The sequence below is a fragment of the Orycteropus afer genome, unplaced genomic scaffold (genome assembly GCF_000298275.1).
Source record: "Orycteropus afer afer isolate SDZICR_OR568_19922 unplaced genomic scaffold, OryAfe1.0 scaffold00147, whole genome shotgun sequence".
Classification (NCBI taxonomy): domain Eukaryota; kingdom Metazoa; phylum Chordata; class Mammalia; order Tubulidentata; family Orycteropodidae; genus Orycteropus; species Orycteropus afer.
In genome coordinates this window covers 326808-339088 of record NW_006921734.1, presented here as the reverse complement: position 1 = coordinate 339088, position 12281 = coordinate 326808, and the positions used below count along the sequence as shown (strand labels likewise).

Sequence of the window (12281 nt, the reverse complement as noted above, 5' to 3'; positions counted from 1 at the left end):
TCGCCCCATTCTCAAGAGTGTCTCAGTGAGGATGAAAGGCAGGTTTCAGAGGATGTGCCAAAGATCTCCGCCTTGTCTTCACCTCCTGACAGAAAAGAACAAAGAGAACATGGAGAGATTAATGAGCATTGCTGCTCGACAATGCTAGTTTTTTCGTCAAAGGAAATAGAAGTATTATGAAAAAGGAGACCCTGGCGTCTCTGCCTGTTGTCAAAGCAACCAACACAGTCCTCATCTTTTCCTATGAAAATGCTTTCTTTTTTTAAATTTTTTTAAGCTTTTCTAAAAATAAATATTATGAAATATATATAACAAAACATTTTTCATTTTAACCATTTTGACATGAGCAATTCAGTGACATTAATCACATCCCCCGTTGTTATACAACCATCACCACTATCCATTAAATTTTTTCATCACCCTTAACAGAAATTCAATACCCCTTAAGCCTTCTTGTTTCTCTGATGATTGTTTTGATGCTTTTAATAAATATAAAATATTATATTTTCTCTCTCCAGTGTCTGTATGTGTGTGCTTACTTTGCTAACTTAGAGCACCAGCAAGCAAGAACACCCAAACAGAGGAAAATGTTCTGGTTAATACTATTCTTGTTTTGAATTATTTATGCAAGTAGGATGCTATAACCCTTCAGAGTTTGGGCTTGGTATCGGGCTTTATCTATCCCTGATAAAAAACATAAAGTAGATTCAACAGCTGCTTGGCCCCTGACAGGCCCTGCATTAGGCACACGTCCTATTGGGGTCAACCAAAAGTCCCTCACATAGCAGGCACTCAGTTGAAACAGTAAGTACTAACCTCATGTGTACTTCTATTTCAACAAGGGCTTGTGCCAGCTATTTTTAGGCAGGTCCAGCATGAGCCTAGGTTGTAAACACATCAAAGAACAGAGATGGTATCTTCATAATGTGTACAGAGAGTACACACAGGAAATCATACTTTTAGAACATGTGCAGTGAAATGGATCAAGATATGATTGATATGCAGTGGTGCTGTATAATTGCATTGTAACTTTCTGTTTGTGCAAATTAAATGGAATTAAAGATAATATTTTAGTTATTCAGGATCAAAGATCTACCACTGAGTGAAAAAATTTAGGGGGAAAGGAGTATTTGTGTGGTAAGGATGGAAGTTAAGGAGGATTAGGAGGATTGTTAGCAAGCTTTGGCCTGAATATTATCATGCAGTCATCTAATTTGGCTGAATTACTTATTGCAATTACTGCATTTATTATAATATTAGTTGATCAAATTCTTAATTATACAAACACCAGTTGAATAATCATATTTTTAATTGTTGGTATAACACATAGGTCTAAATTAGTAGGCTATTAAATCTTAATTTAAAATAAGGCCAATGTGATGTGAATTTAAGTTTCATTTTCCTTTTAATTCTTAACCATCTTTTTAGCCATCTTTTCTTCCTCAACAGGAAGGAAATTGGTGAGTTGCCAATTGAAATATTTACAAATATTTGCTTTGAGGAGAGAGTTAATAGAAGAAATAAATGGATAAAGGAAGAAGAGAGGAAGAAAGTGTAAGAATGAACACAAGAACAGAGGGAAAAAGGAAGTGTGTGTCCAGGCAAAGAGCCTGGAGGCAAAGGAATGAGAATCAAAGTGAGAGTCTTCCTTATAAATTTACTAATAAAACAAAACACTAGTCCAAATGCCCACCTATTTGAGTAAAACCTCAAGAAATATAGAGATAAAGAAAAAACATGAGACCTTATTTGTAATGATCAAAACAATCCAATTCAGGGAGGAAAAAATAGCTATCCCATTGAATCTGCTTATTAAATTAAGCTTTTAAATAAAGACCGGCATGGGTAGTGGTCCAACAGGAATAGACTCAGAAAGTGAAGAAATGCTAATGAAAGCTGTTCCACAACAGAGTTCATGTAACCTTCACAACAACTCTGTAATCTTCACAATTCAGGCAAGTATTATGATTTTTATTTTTCCCACTTTCTGAGACACTGACTCTTAGAGGTTGTTTGTGTAATGAGACACAGCAACTTAGAGGTAGATTTAGAACTGGCAGACTGGAACTAGTTGTTAGCATTGTGGTCACTCCATAGAAGTGATTATACTAGAATGAGTTATTTCTGTGATTAAGTGGCTTGGTTAGACAAAGGTATATAAATTTTCAATCACTTTGGGAAACAATTTGGTATTTTAAAATTTAACTTGAGGATGCTCATTCCCTATTATCCATTGATTTCCTATTTTCCTGGAAACTCAAGCATATATATGCATGAGGATAAATGTGCAAGAATGTTCATAGCAACATTTTTACAATAACCCCTAACTGTAAACAACTCAAAGGTCCATCAACTAAAATGGATGATGAATTGTGGTATTATGTTTGTACCTGGAATATTAAAGAACAAATAAAATATATGACCTATAGCTACACCAAACAAGATGGTTGGATTTCACAAATACAATGGTTGGGGGGAAAAAAAAACATAAAATATGATTACATTTAAATACAAAGTAAAAAACAGGGAACTGATATCATTTAGGGATGCAGACATAGATGGTAAAACTAAAAAGAAAAGCAAGAACAAGATTATTTCAACAATTCAGATGGTGAGACCAAAAGGAAAGGTGATCAGGGATGGACTTCTGGGGTCCTGGAAATCATCATGTTCCTTCATTTGGGGGGAGTTATACAGGTTTTGCCTTGTAATTATTATTTGAACTGTATATGTTTGAACTGTATATGTTTTATGCACTTTTTAAAATTGTCTCTGAGTTGACAGGCTAAGGTTTATCTCTTGCTATTCCTTGCACTTTGATGATGACCTTGAAATATTTGTTGTCTTATATATTTTTAAATGAATAAATCACAAAAGAGTTAATGGGACAGTTTCTAATTAATTCAATTTGAGACAATACATATGCTAACTGTTCAGTATGGACTTTGTTTTCACACATATTTACACCCTGCAGGAAGAATGAACCAGTTAGGCAGAAATTCAGATCAGTAAATTTCCATTTTCTGCTGTTAACCCACAAAGATAGTATTGCTCTCATTTTAAACTTTCCCTGGAGTCAAGTTCGCACCATCCAATCTAAAGTGATTGCTATATGGATGAAATAAAAAACAAAAAATCTCCTAATCAATTGTACAAGAAGTTTGCCATTGACTTTCTTTGAATACAGAGTTTGAGACGATGGAATACAGACTTTCCTCTATGATATGAAAATGAATTTAAAAAAAAGAAAGAAATAGGAAGACACAAAAATTCATACCATGAAGAGATAAAAAGGAAAATAGGAATCAATAATATCCACTTCACTTCTTAAGAAAGACTATCCACAAAGAGCATTGCCTATTTCATTAAGAAATATAAACATTCCTCTGCCCTGCTTCTTTGCAACTTGTATACACGCACATACAATATACCCTAAACATAAAAATCCTGTTAACCAAAAAAGGTCAAAGACATACCCTGGCTGCTGTGGGCTTCTCCTCTCTCCAACTGGGGTTCCAATGCCTGCTCTCCTCCCAGCTGTCTGGACTCCTGGGCTCTGTGCAGAGCCTAAAGTAGTTCAAGGGAGGTGGCATCACTGTGATGTCACTGATAAAACATCTCAAAGGAACAACCTCTAAAGGTTCAAGGCTATTTGTGTTTAAGGGGACATGGAAATATATTGATTAGTTTCACTTTGTACCATTGGCTGACGATTTGAATCAGACAACCATATGATCTACTATGACGATTTGTGTTAACACCAGAAAGACTTAAGAATCTTGTTTCCAATTAACTTTTTGTGTATTTGATGTGGGTTTTAAATTTATCTTTTAGATCTTCATGAATATCTCTACCATATCTTTAAAACTTCATAAATCAAGAGAATGATAACCAAAAACCCACTGCTATCAAGTCGATTCCAAATCATAGCAACCATTTAGGACAGTGTAGAACTGCCCCATACGGTTTCCAAGGCTGTAAATCTTTATGGAAGCAGACAGCCTCATCTTTCCCCTGAGGTGTGGCTGGTAGGTTTGAACTATAAACCTTTTTGTTTGCAGTCAAATGCTTTAACCACTACACCACCAGAGCTCCTAAGAGAGTGATAGACTAGTATCAATAAATTGGTGCTGCATTTAACTACTCATCATGTAAGACTGTAAAATATTACTTCATTTCTCTCATATCTTTAGCTACTTGAAATGTAGAGTTCTCTGTCTTCAGTGCACATGTGCACATATGCACACAAATACACACACACCAGAATTCAAAAGCATCCTTAGCTCTTTCAAAACTGACTCTAGTTCCAGTGGTGAAAGTTAACCTCTCAAACACCTGTTCCTCATAAGTTTCCAGCTAAACTGTATGTTGCAAATGTGCATATGAATATACAGTTTCATCTGAAACAGCTGAGGAAGGCTTGGTTTGTATATTTGGATAAGTAAACTCATACAGCAAAGCTCAGTCATTTGGATAGACTGGGAGCAGAAAGAAAGCTGATCAAAATTAGTGAAAAACATGAATTATAGAACATATCTGAAAGAAATAGAAGTTTATAACTTTCAAATATAAAAACACTAACTGAAAAGAGACTGTTAAGACAAGTTTGTAATCAACCTACCAGATCTGTGAAAGTAAATGGGGCCTCTGAAGTGTTTCATCAGACTTGAAGGCAAAGCAGTTAAGGACTTTAAACATTACCATTGCAATTGTGTTTGCTCAGCATATCCTTTCTTTATGGACAATAGAGTAAATATCCCCTTCCAATTTCCAACTAAGGTCAATCAAAATAATGCATTCCCAGAGATATAAACAAATAAAATTTTCTCTATATTTGTGTTCATAGTCAAAATTTTCCCACCATTGCTCATACCCCTGAGAAATTACTAAAAGAAAGATTTTCCACTTCATTTCAAATGATTACCAAAGATGGGTAATCTTAATACAACATTCTGTCACCACTTGCCTTGTAAAAAGATAGCTTGCTGAAGTGACAGATAGTGTATAATAATTATAGCACAATTGAACATTGGCAGTTACTTGTTGCCATCTGGCAAACTCCTTGAATGTAGTCAGATTTCTGTCTTTTGCCTCCAAGTCCTTGCCAGATTGCTCCAAATGCTAAAAATGTTTTCCAAGTCACCAAGCCACACCTATCCCCTTTTTTTTAACACTTAAAAATTATCTTTTTCCAATTAAAAAGTTATATATTTACAGTAGAAATTTTAAAAATATGTAAAAGTATAAAGAAGAACATTTTAACTACAATTAATCTCACCACCCAAAGGGAGAACAAATAACATTATATTACTTTTTATTCAAATGTGTGAGGTAGCATAGATACAGTCTCAAATCAGAATCAATATTTTTGATTCTGATACGTGAAAAAAAACTTTCTCATATTTGAGTCATACAAAATCAAAGTATTCACACTATACTATGTATTGGTGTACCAGCCACTCCTCGGAAGTAAGGTTGGGCAATCCTACTTCCGTAGTGATAACTGCCTCGGAAACCCAAGGAGGGGTCGCTAGGAGTCGGGGCCGACTCGATGGCAAATAACAACAAATGTATTGGTGTTGGATTTATACTACAAGGATTTGTCTTGTACACACTAGAACATGAATTTAGCTTTGCAGTATTTTAAATGTTAAATACATGGGAAAATGTTAACATATCACCAAAACAGCTGGCAAATACAGTCAATTTAGTTGAATTGGTCAATTTCAATATGACTTGAAGGAGGAATCCTACTGCTTATATGATCAAAGTGATGAGCCAATTAGGTTTGTCTATCTGGCTGTCTTTTTCAAGCATGTCCAACATTATTCCAGGAACCATTGTGCCGAGTAGGTTGACAAATTCCCTTAATGTTTGGCAACCAGACAGAGTCTTTAGGAACTCCTGTATATTAGTGGTTTCTTGCTATCACAGGAGAGTGGGATTATACTTGGGATTTAGCTTGTCATTAATTTGACATAACACTCTCCAGAAAAAGTACAAGTCACCCAAAGTCCCCTGACAACTATTCAAAGGCTTAAGGGAAAGTTTAACCCCGAGGATCTACAAGTCCATTGGGGGAAAAATAAATCAGTATTATTGTCTCTCATTTGAGAAACTGAGAGTGACAAGATCTCAAACCTCAGTGCCAAAGCAAATTCATCCCTTAGATTAACCATGCTTAATTCTGTTGATGTTTCCTTCCTGTGAGCAATTTCCATGACTTAAAAGCATTCATTCCAAATCAACTTTTTTTCTTAAGGTGCTATTCTGCGCATCAGCAGGATGACACACTAAATAATTTTTGATACTATTTCTATGCCTGTTAATCTAGATCTTAGCCAAGAGCCAAAAGGGTCAAGAAAACAACATTGACATTGACATTGACATTGAAGAGCTAATTGGCATTTATCATAGCACACACATGCTCAGGTATAAAAACTGTCCTTTGGGAATCATTGCTGATTCCATGTCCATCCATCATTTTATTTTGGAAACAGAAATGTGGATACCTTATATCAGCCTATGAATTCTACAAATCTATGGCATGATGGAAAAGTCAAAAAATGCTTTGATGAAAGGCAGTAAGCTATTAGCACATCAATAATGAATACAACCGTCATGGTGCCTCTTTCACTTTCACATCTCCATTCCAACTGTCATAGAGCTGCTGAGAAAAGAAAGAGCTCTTCACTCTTCTCTCTCACTGTCTCAAAACAAACACTAAAACAAAAACAACTCATAGCAACCCCTCCTTGGGTTTTTGAGGTGGTATCTCTATGGAAGTAGATTGCCCAATCTACCTTCTGAGGAGTGGCTGGTGGGTTTGAACCACCAGCCTGCTGGTTAGCAGTCAAGTGCCTTAGCTCTTAAAACAAGTAAATGCAAATCCAAAAAAAAGTTGAAGCCCTACTTCATGAAGCTCTCTTCATGTTACTGTTGCCACAATGATCATTTAAGTCCTGCCACTCTGACTACAAGGAAACCCAAGAAAAGGTCACAAAAAAGCTTAAGTGGGCACTAGCAACATCTACATAGAACTGCCAGCTCAAAAATTTTAGTCAAACAATTACAAGATAGAACAGACTGTTCTAAACTTAGGAAGAAAATAATAAATCACAGGGTAACCTCAAAGGAAAATAATAAATCTTCACATCAAAATTAAAAAGAGGAGGAACACAAATATTTAGCAAATGCTAAAATAATAGAAATGGAGGAAATGATAACAAATTTCATAAACAAAATGAGCTCAGCACAAGAAATTATATGCAGCAAAGAAATAAACAAAACCACACACACAAACACAAAACACATAACAAAATGACAGCAATAAATTCATACTTGTCTACGATTATACTGAATGTAAATGGATTAAATGTACCACTCCAGAAATGGAGAACTGCAGACTGGATAAGAAAACATGACCCATCATTATGCTGTCTACAACAGATGCACCTTAGACACAAAGGCAAAAGTAAACTAAAAATCAAAGGTTGGAAAAAGATAAATCAAGCATATGACAATCAAAAAAGAACAGGAGTGGCAATATTAATTTCCAATAAAATAGACTTTAAGGGACTTCCAGTAAAATGGAGGAATAGGCAGACAGCTACACAGACCCTCTTTAACAAAGAAAGAGAAACAAACTCAGAGATACAGAAGATAATCCTGGAGCCCTGAGCTTTGAAAAGAAGGATATAGAAGTGGATTAAACACCAACTAGTAGAAGAACCTGAATGAAAACAGTGAATAAGGGGACAAAAGGATTGTCAGCTGTCCCAGCAACACGGACAGCCTGAATATTTCCAAGTGGTGTTAGAACCTGAGAATTATCCTAAAAATCAGCCCTGCTCACCAAGGGCTGCATGCACTACTGCATGGGTAGGTGACAACTAGAAAGGGAAACAGCAAAGAAGGAGACAAACTGACCTGTCGACTTTCAGCTGTCTGGAGGGTGCAGCCATTTTGAATGTTTACAAGCGGTGGCCATTTTAGATATGTAAAGTGACAGCATTCTCATTCAGATTCCAGGGACCTAAGAATAGATTCTGCTTGCCAAAGACAGCACAGACATATGGGAGGCTGATGACTGGAAAGGAGACAGGTGGTGATTGCATAAGTGCTGCCAACTAGCAAATAGAGGAGCATAGTACCCTGCTTACTCAGATACATACAAACAAAACAAAAAAATCTAAAATCTTGGGTGAATAAGTCCAACATACAATCAACAACTAAATACAAACACAAAAATATCACAATGCCTTGGAGACAACAGACCAATACAGTCCACACAAAGAAGTGAGATAAAGCAGTAGAAACAAGGGACCAGAATACAGATCCAGAACACATCCCTGAGAGAGAAGGAACATTGGAACTCCCTGATAAGGAATTCAAAAGAATTATATTTAGGTACCTTCAATGGATTGAGAGACAGATCAAGGAAAATACTGACAAAATTGAGGAAAATCCATAGAAAACCCTAGAATAATTTTGGAAGACAATATAAGAACAAAATGACAAAAAGAAATGATAAAAAAAATCTACAGATAGAAATCTAGAAGATTAACACTAAATTCTCAGAAATAGATAACACATTAACTGGACAAAGGAGTATAACTGAATCAGTGTAGGACAGAATTAGTGAGACTGAAAAAAATACTTCAATACTGTTTTGGAAAAGAATCAATCAGAAAAAAAGATCAAAAAAAATGAAAGAAGCCAAAGGTTCATGTGGGATACCATCAAAAGGAATAACCTACGTGTAATTGGAATTCCAGAACAGGAAGAGACAAATAAAACCACAGAGAAAATTGTCAAAGATTTGTTGAAAGATAATTTCCTTGATATGATGAAAGACAAAAATATATCCACTCAAGAAGTCCAACAAACCCCAAACAGGATAGGCCCCAAAAGAAAATCACCAAGACATATCATCATCAAACTTACCAAAAACAAAGACAAAGAAAGAATCTTAAAAACAGTACAGGAAAAAATGGAAAGTTATCTACAGAGGGCAACAAATAAGACTAAGCTCAGATTTCTTGGCAGAAACCATGCAAGTGAGAAGACAATGATTTGGTATATATAAAACCCTGAAAGAAAAATATTTCCAACCAAGAATTATTTACCCAGCAAAATTGTCCCTCAGATATGATGGTGAAATTAGGACATTTACAGATAAGCAGAAATTAAGGGAATTTGTTAAAACCAGAACAACCTTACAAGAGATGCTAAAGGAAGTCCTTTGGACAGAAAACCAATAATGGGAAACCGACCATTAACAGACATGATGACATAACCCCGAAACCAACACAGTTATGGAAGTATTCAAAGTAAATAAGTCTACAAGATTGTAAACAGGGAATCAGAGACATTAATGGGCAAATGAGGACAACTACAAACCAACAAGAGGGAAAAAATAGTGTAGTTACAGAACTTCTAAATGGTGAGGAAGTCAAGACATTTGCAAGATATAATGGACTGTTCTAAATTTGGGAAGAAAATTATAAATCACAGGGTAACCTCAAAGAAAAATGATAAACCTTCACATCAAAATAAAAAGGAAGACAAGCACAAATATTTAACAAATACTAAAACAATAGCAATGAAGGAAGTGATAACACAATTCATAAACAAAACAAGCTCAGCACAGAAAATTATATGGAATAAAGAAATCAGTAAGACCACAAAAAATAATAATAATAAAAATAACAAAATGACAGCAACCAATTCATACTTGTCAATAATTACACTGAATGTCAATGGATTCAAGGCACCACTCAAGAGACAGAGTGTTGCAGACTCAATAAGAAAACATAACCAATTAATATGCTGTCTACAAGAGAAACAAAGACAAAAATGGACTAAAAATGAAAGGTTGGAAAAAGACATATCAAGCAAATGGCAACCAAAAAAGAGCAGGATTGGCAATATTCATTTCTGATAAAAATTGACTTAAGACAAAAACCACCATATGAGACAAGGAAGGACATTATATAATGATTAAAGGATTGATTGAATAAGAGGACATAACCATAATAAATATCTATGCACCCAATGAAAAAGCCCCAAAATACAAAAATCAAACTTTAACAGAATTGAAAAGACAAATAGATGACTCCACAGTCATAGTAGGAGATATTAATACAACACTTTCAATTAAAGATAGAACAACTGGAAAGAAACTCAACAAAGATGAAGAAGAACTAAACAATACAATGCACCAAATTAACCTTATAGACATCTACAGAGCACTTCACCCAAAAACAGCACATATCATATGTTAGGTTATAAAGAAAGCTTTAATAAGATTGCAAAGCATCTTCTCAGATCACAATGCTATAAAATTAGAAATCAACAATAGGAAGATCAATGAAAAAAAAAGAAAACACGTGGAAACTGAATAACACCCTCCTTGAAAATGACTGGGTAATGGAAGAAATAAAAAATGAACTTAAAAATTCCTTGAATCAAACAAGAATGAAAACACAACATACCAAAATCTTTGTGACACAGCAAAAGCAGTGATCAGAGGCCAATTTATAGCAATAAATGCATACACCAAAAAAAAAAGACAGAGGCAAAATCAATACTTTAACCCAATATCTCCAACAATTAGAAAAAGAGCAGCAAAGAAGCCTACAGTCACCAGAAGAAAAGAAATAATAAAGATTTGAACAGAAATAAATGAAATACAAGATCAAAAGACAATAGAAAAAAATCATCAAGACTAAGAAGCTGGTTCTTTGAAAAGATTAACAAAATCAACAAATCACTGGCAAATTTAACAAAGAAGGAGAAGATGCAAGGAGCACAAAGAGGAAATGAAATGGGTGGCATCAAAACAGAGCCAACTGAAGTAAGAAAGAAAATATCAGGACACTATGAAGAACTGAACTCCAACAAATTTGAAAACCCAGAAGAAATTAACAGTTTTCTAGAAACACAACTTACCTAAATTGACACGACTGAGGAAGAAAATTTGAACAGATACATAACAAAAGAAGAAATTGAACAGGTCATTAAAAAATATATATCAACAAAAAAATGCCTGGCCCAAACAGTTTCACTGGAGAATTTTACCAATAATTCAGAGAAGAGATGACACCAATCCTACTCAAACTATTTCAAAACATAGAAAAGCATGGAATCCTCCCAAATTCGTGTTATGAAGCCCACACAACCCGGGTCCCAAAACCAGGTAAGGACATCACTAAAAAGGAAAACTACAGACCAATATCCCTCATGAATATAGATGCAAAAATCTTCAACAAAATGCCAGCCGATAGACTCCAACAACATATCAAAAAATTAATACATTATGACCAAGTGAGATTCATACCAGGTATGCAAGGATGGTTCAACATTAGAAAAACAATCAATGTAATTCAAAATAAAGGAAAAGAATCACAAGATCCTATCAAGTGATGCAGAAAAAGCATTTGATAAAATCCAACATCCGTTCCTGATAAAAACTCTCAGAAAAGTAGGAATAGAAGGGGAATTCTTCAACATAATAAAGGGCATATATGCAAAACCAACAGCCAATATTAGTCTCAATGGAGACAGACTGAAAACACTCCCCCTGTGAATGGAAACCAAAAAAGAATGCCCTCTATCTCCACTTCTATTCAACATTGTATTGGAAGTGCTAGCCAGGGCAATAAGGCAAGAAAGGGAAATCAAAGGCATCCAAATTGGTAAGGAAGAAGTAAAACTATTCCTATTTGCAGATGATATGATCCTATACAAGCAAAACCCAAGAGATTTTGCAAGAAAACTACTGGAACTGATTGAAAGATTTAGTGTTGTGGCAGGATACAAGATCAACATACAAAAATCAGTGGGATTCCTCTTCAGCAGCAAGGAGATCTCTGAAAAGGAAATCAATACCATTTACAATAGCTACCTAAAAAATAAAATACTCGGGAATAAATCTTGCCAGGGATACAAAAGACCTATACAAAGAAAATTACAAAACACTACTTCAACAAACTATAAGAGATCTATATAAATGGAAGAACATACCATACTCATGGATAGGAAGACCAAACATTGTGAAGCTGTCAATACTACTCAGAAAAATCTATACATTCAATGCAATCCCGACCGATATTCCATCAACATTCTGAATCCAGTTATACAAATCATGTCCAACTGAAAAACAACTAATGCAAAAAGAGTAATTTTTCTTGACATGTGGCATTGATTCTGCCTTAATTGACCTTTTATCTCAGGCATCACTTTGCCCTGGGATAGTGGATTGTTGTTGTTGTTGTTAT

The 12281-nt window shown here is 35.0% G+C and overlaps 1 pseudogene; it reads left to right on the top strand.

The window, feature by feature from the left end:
• The first annotated feature begins 1841 nt into the window (after positions 1 to 1841).
• LOC103201347 overlaps positions 1842 to 12281 on the top strand; it is a 56917-nt pseudogene continuing 46477 nt past the window's right edge.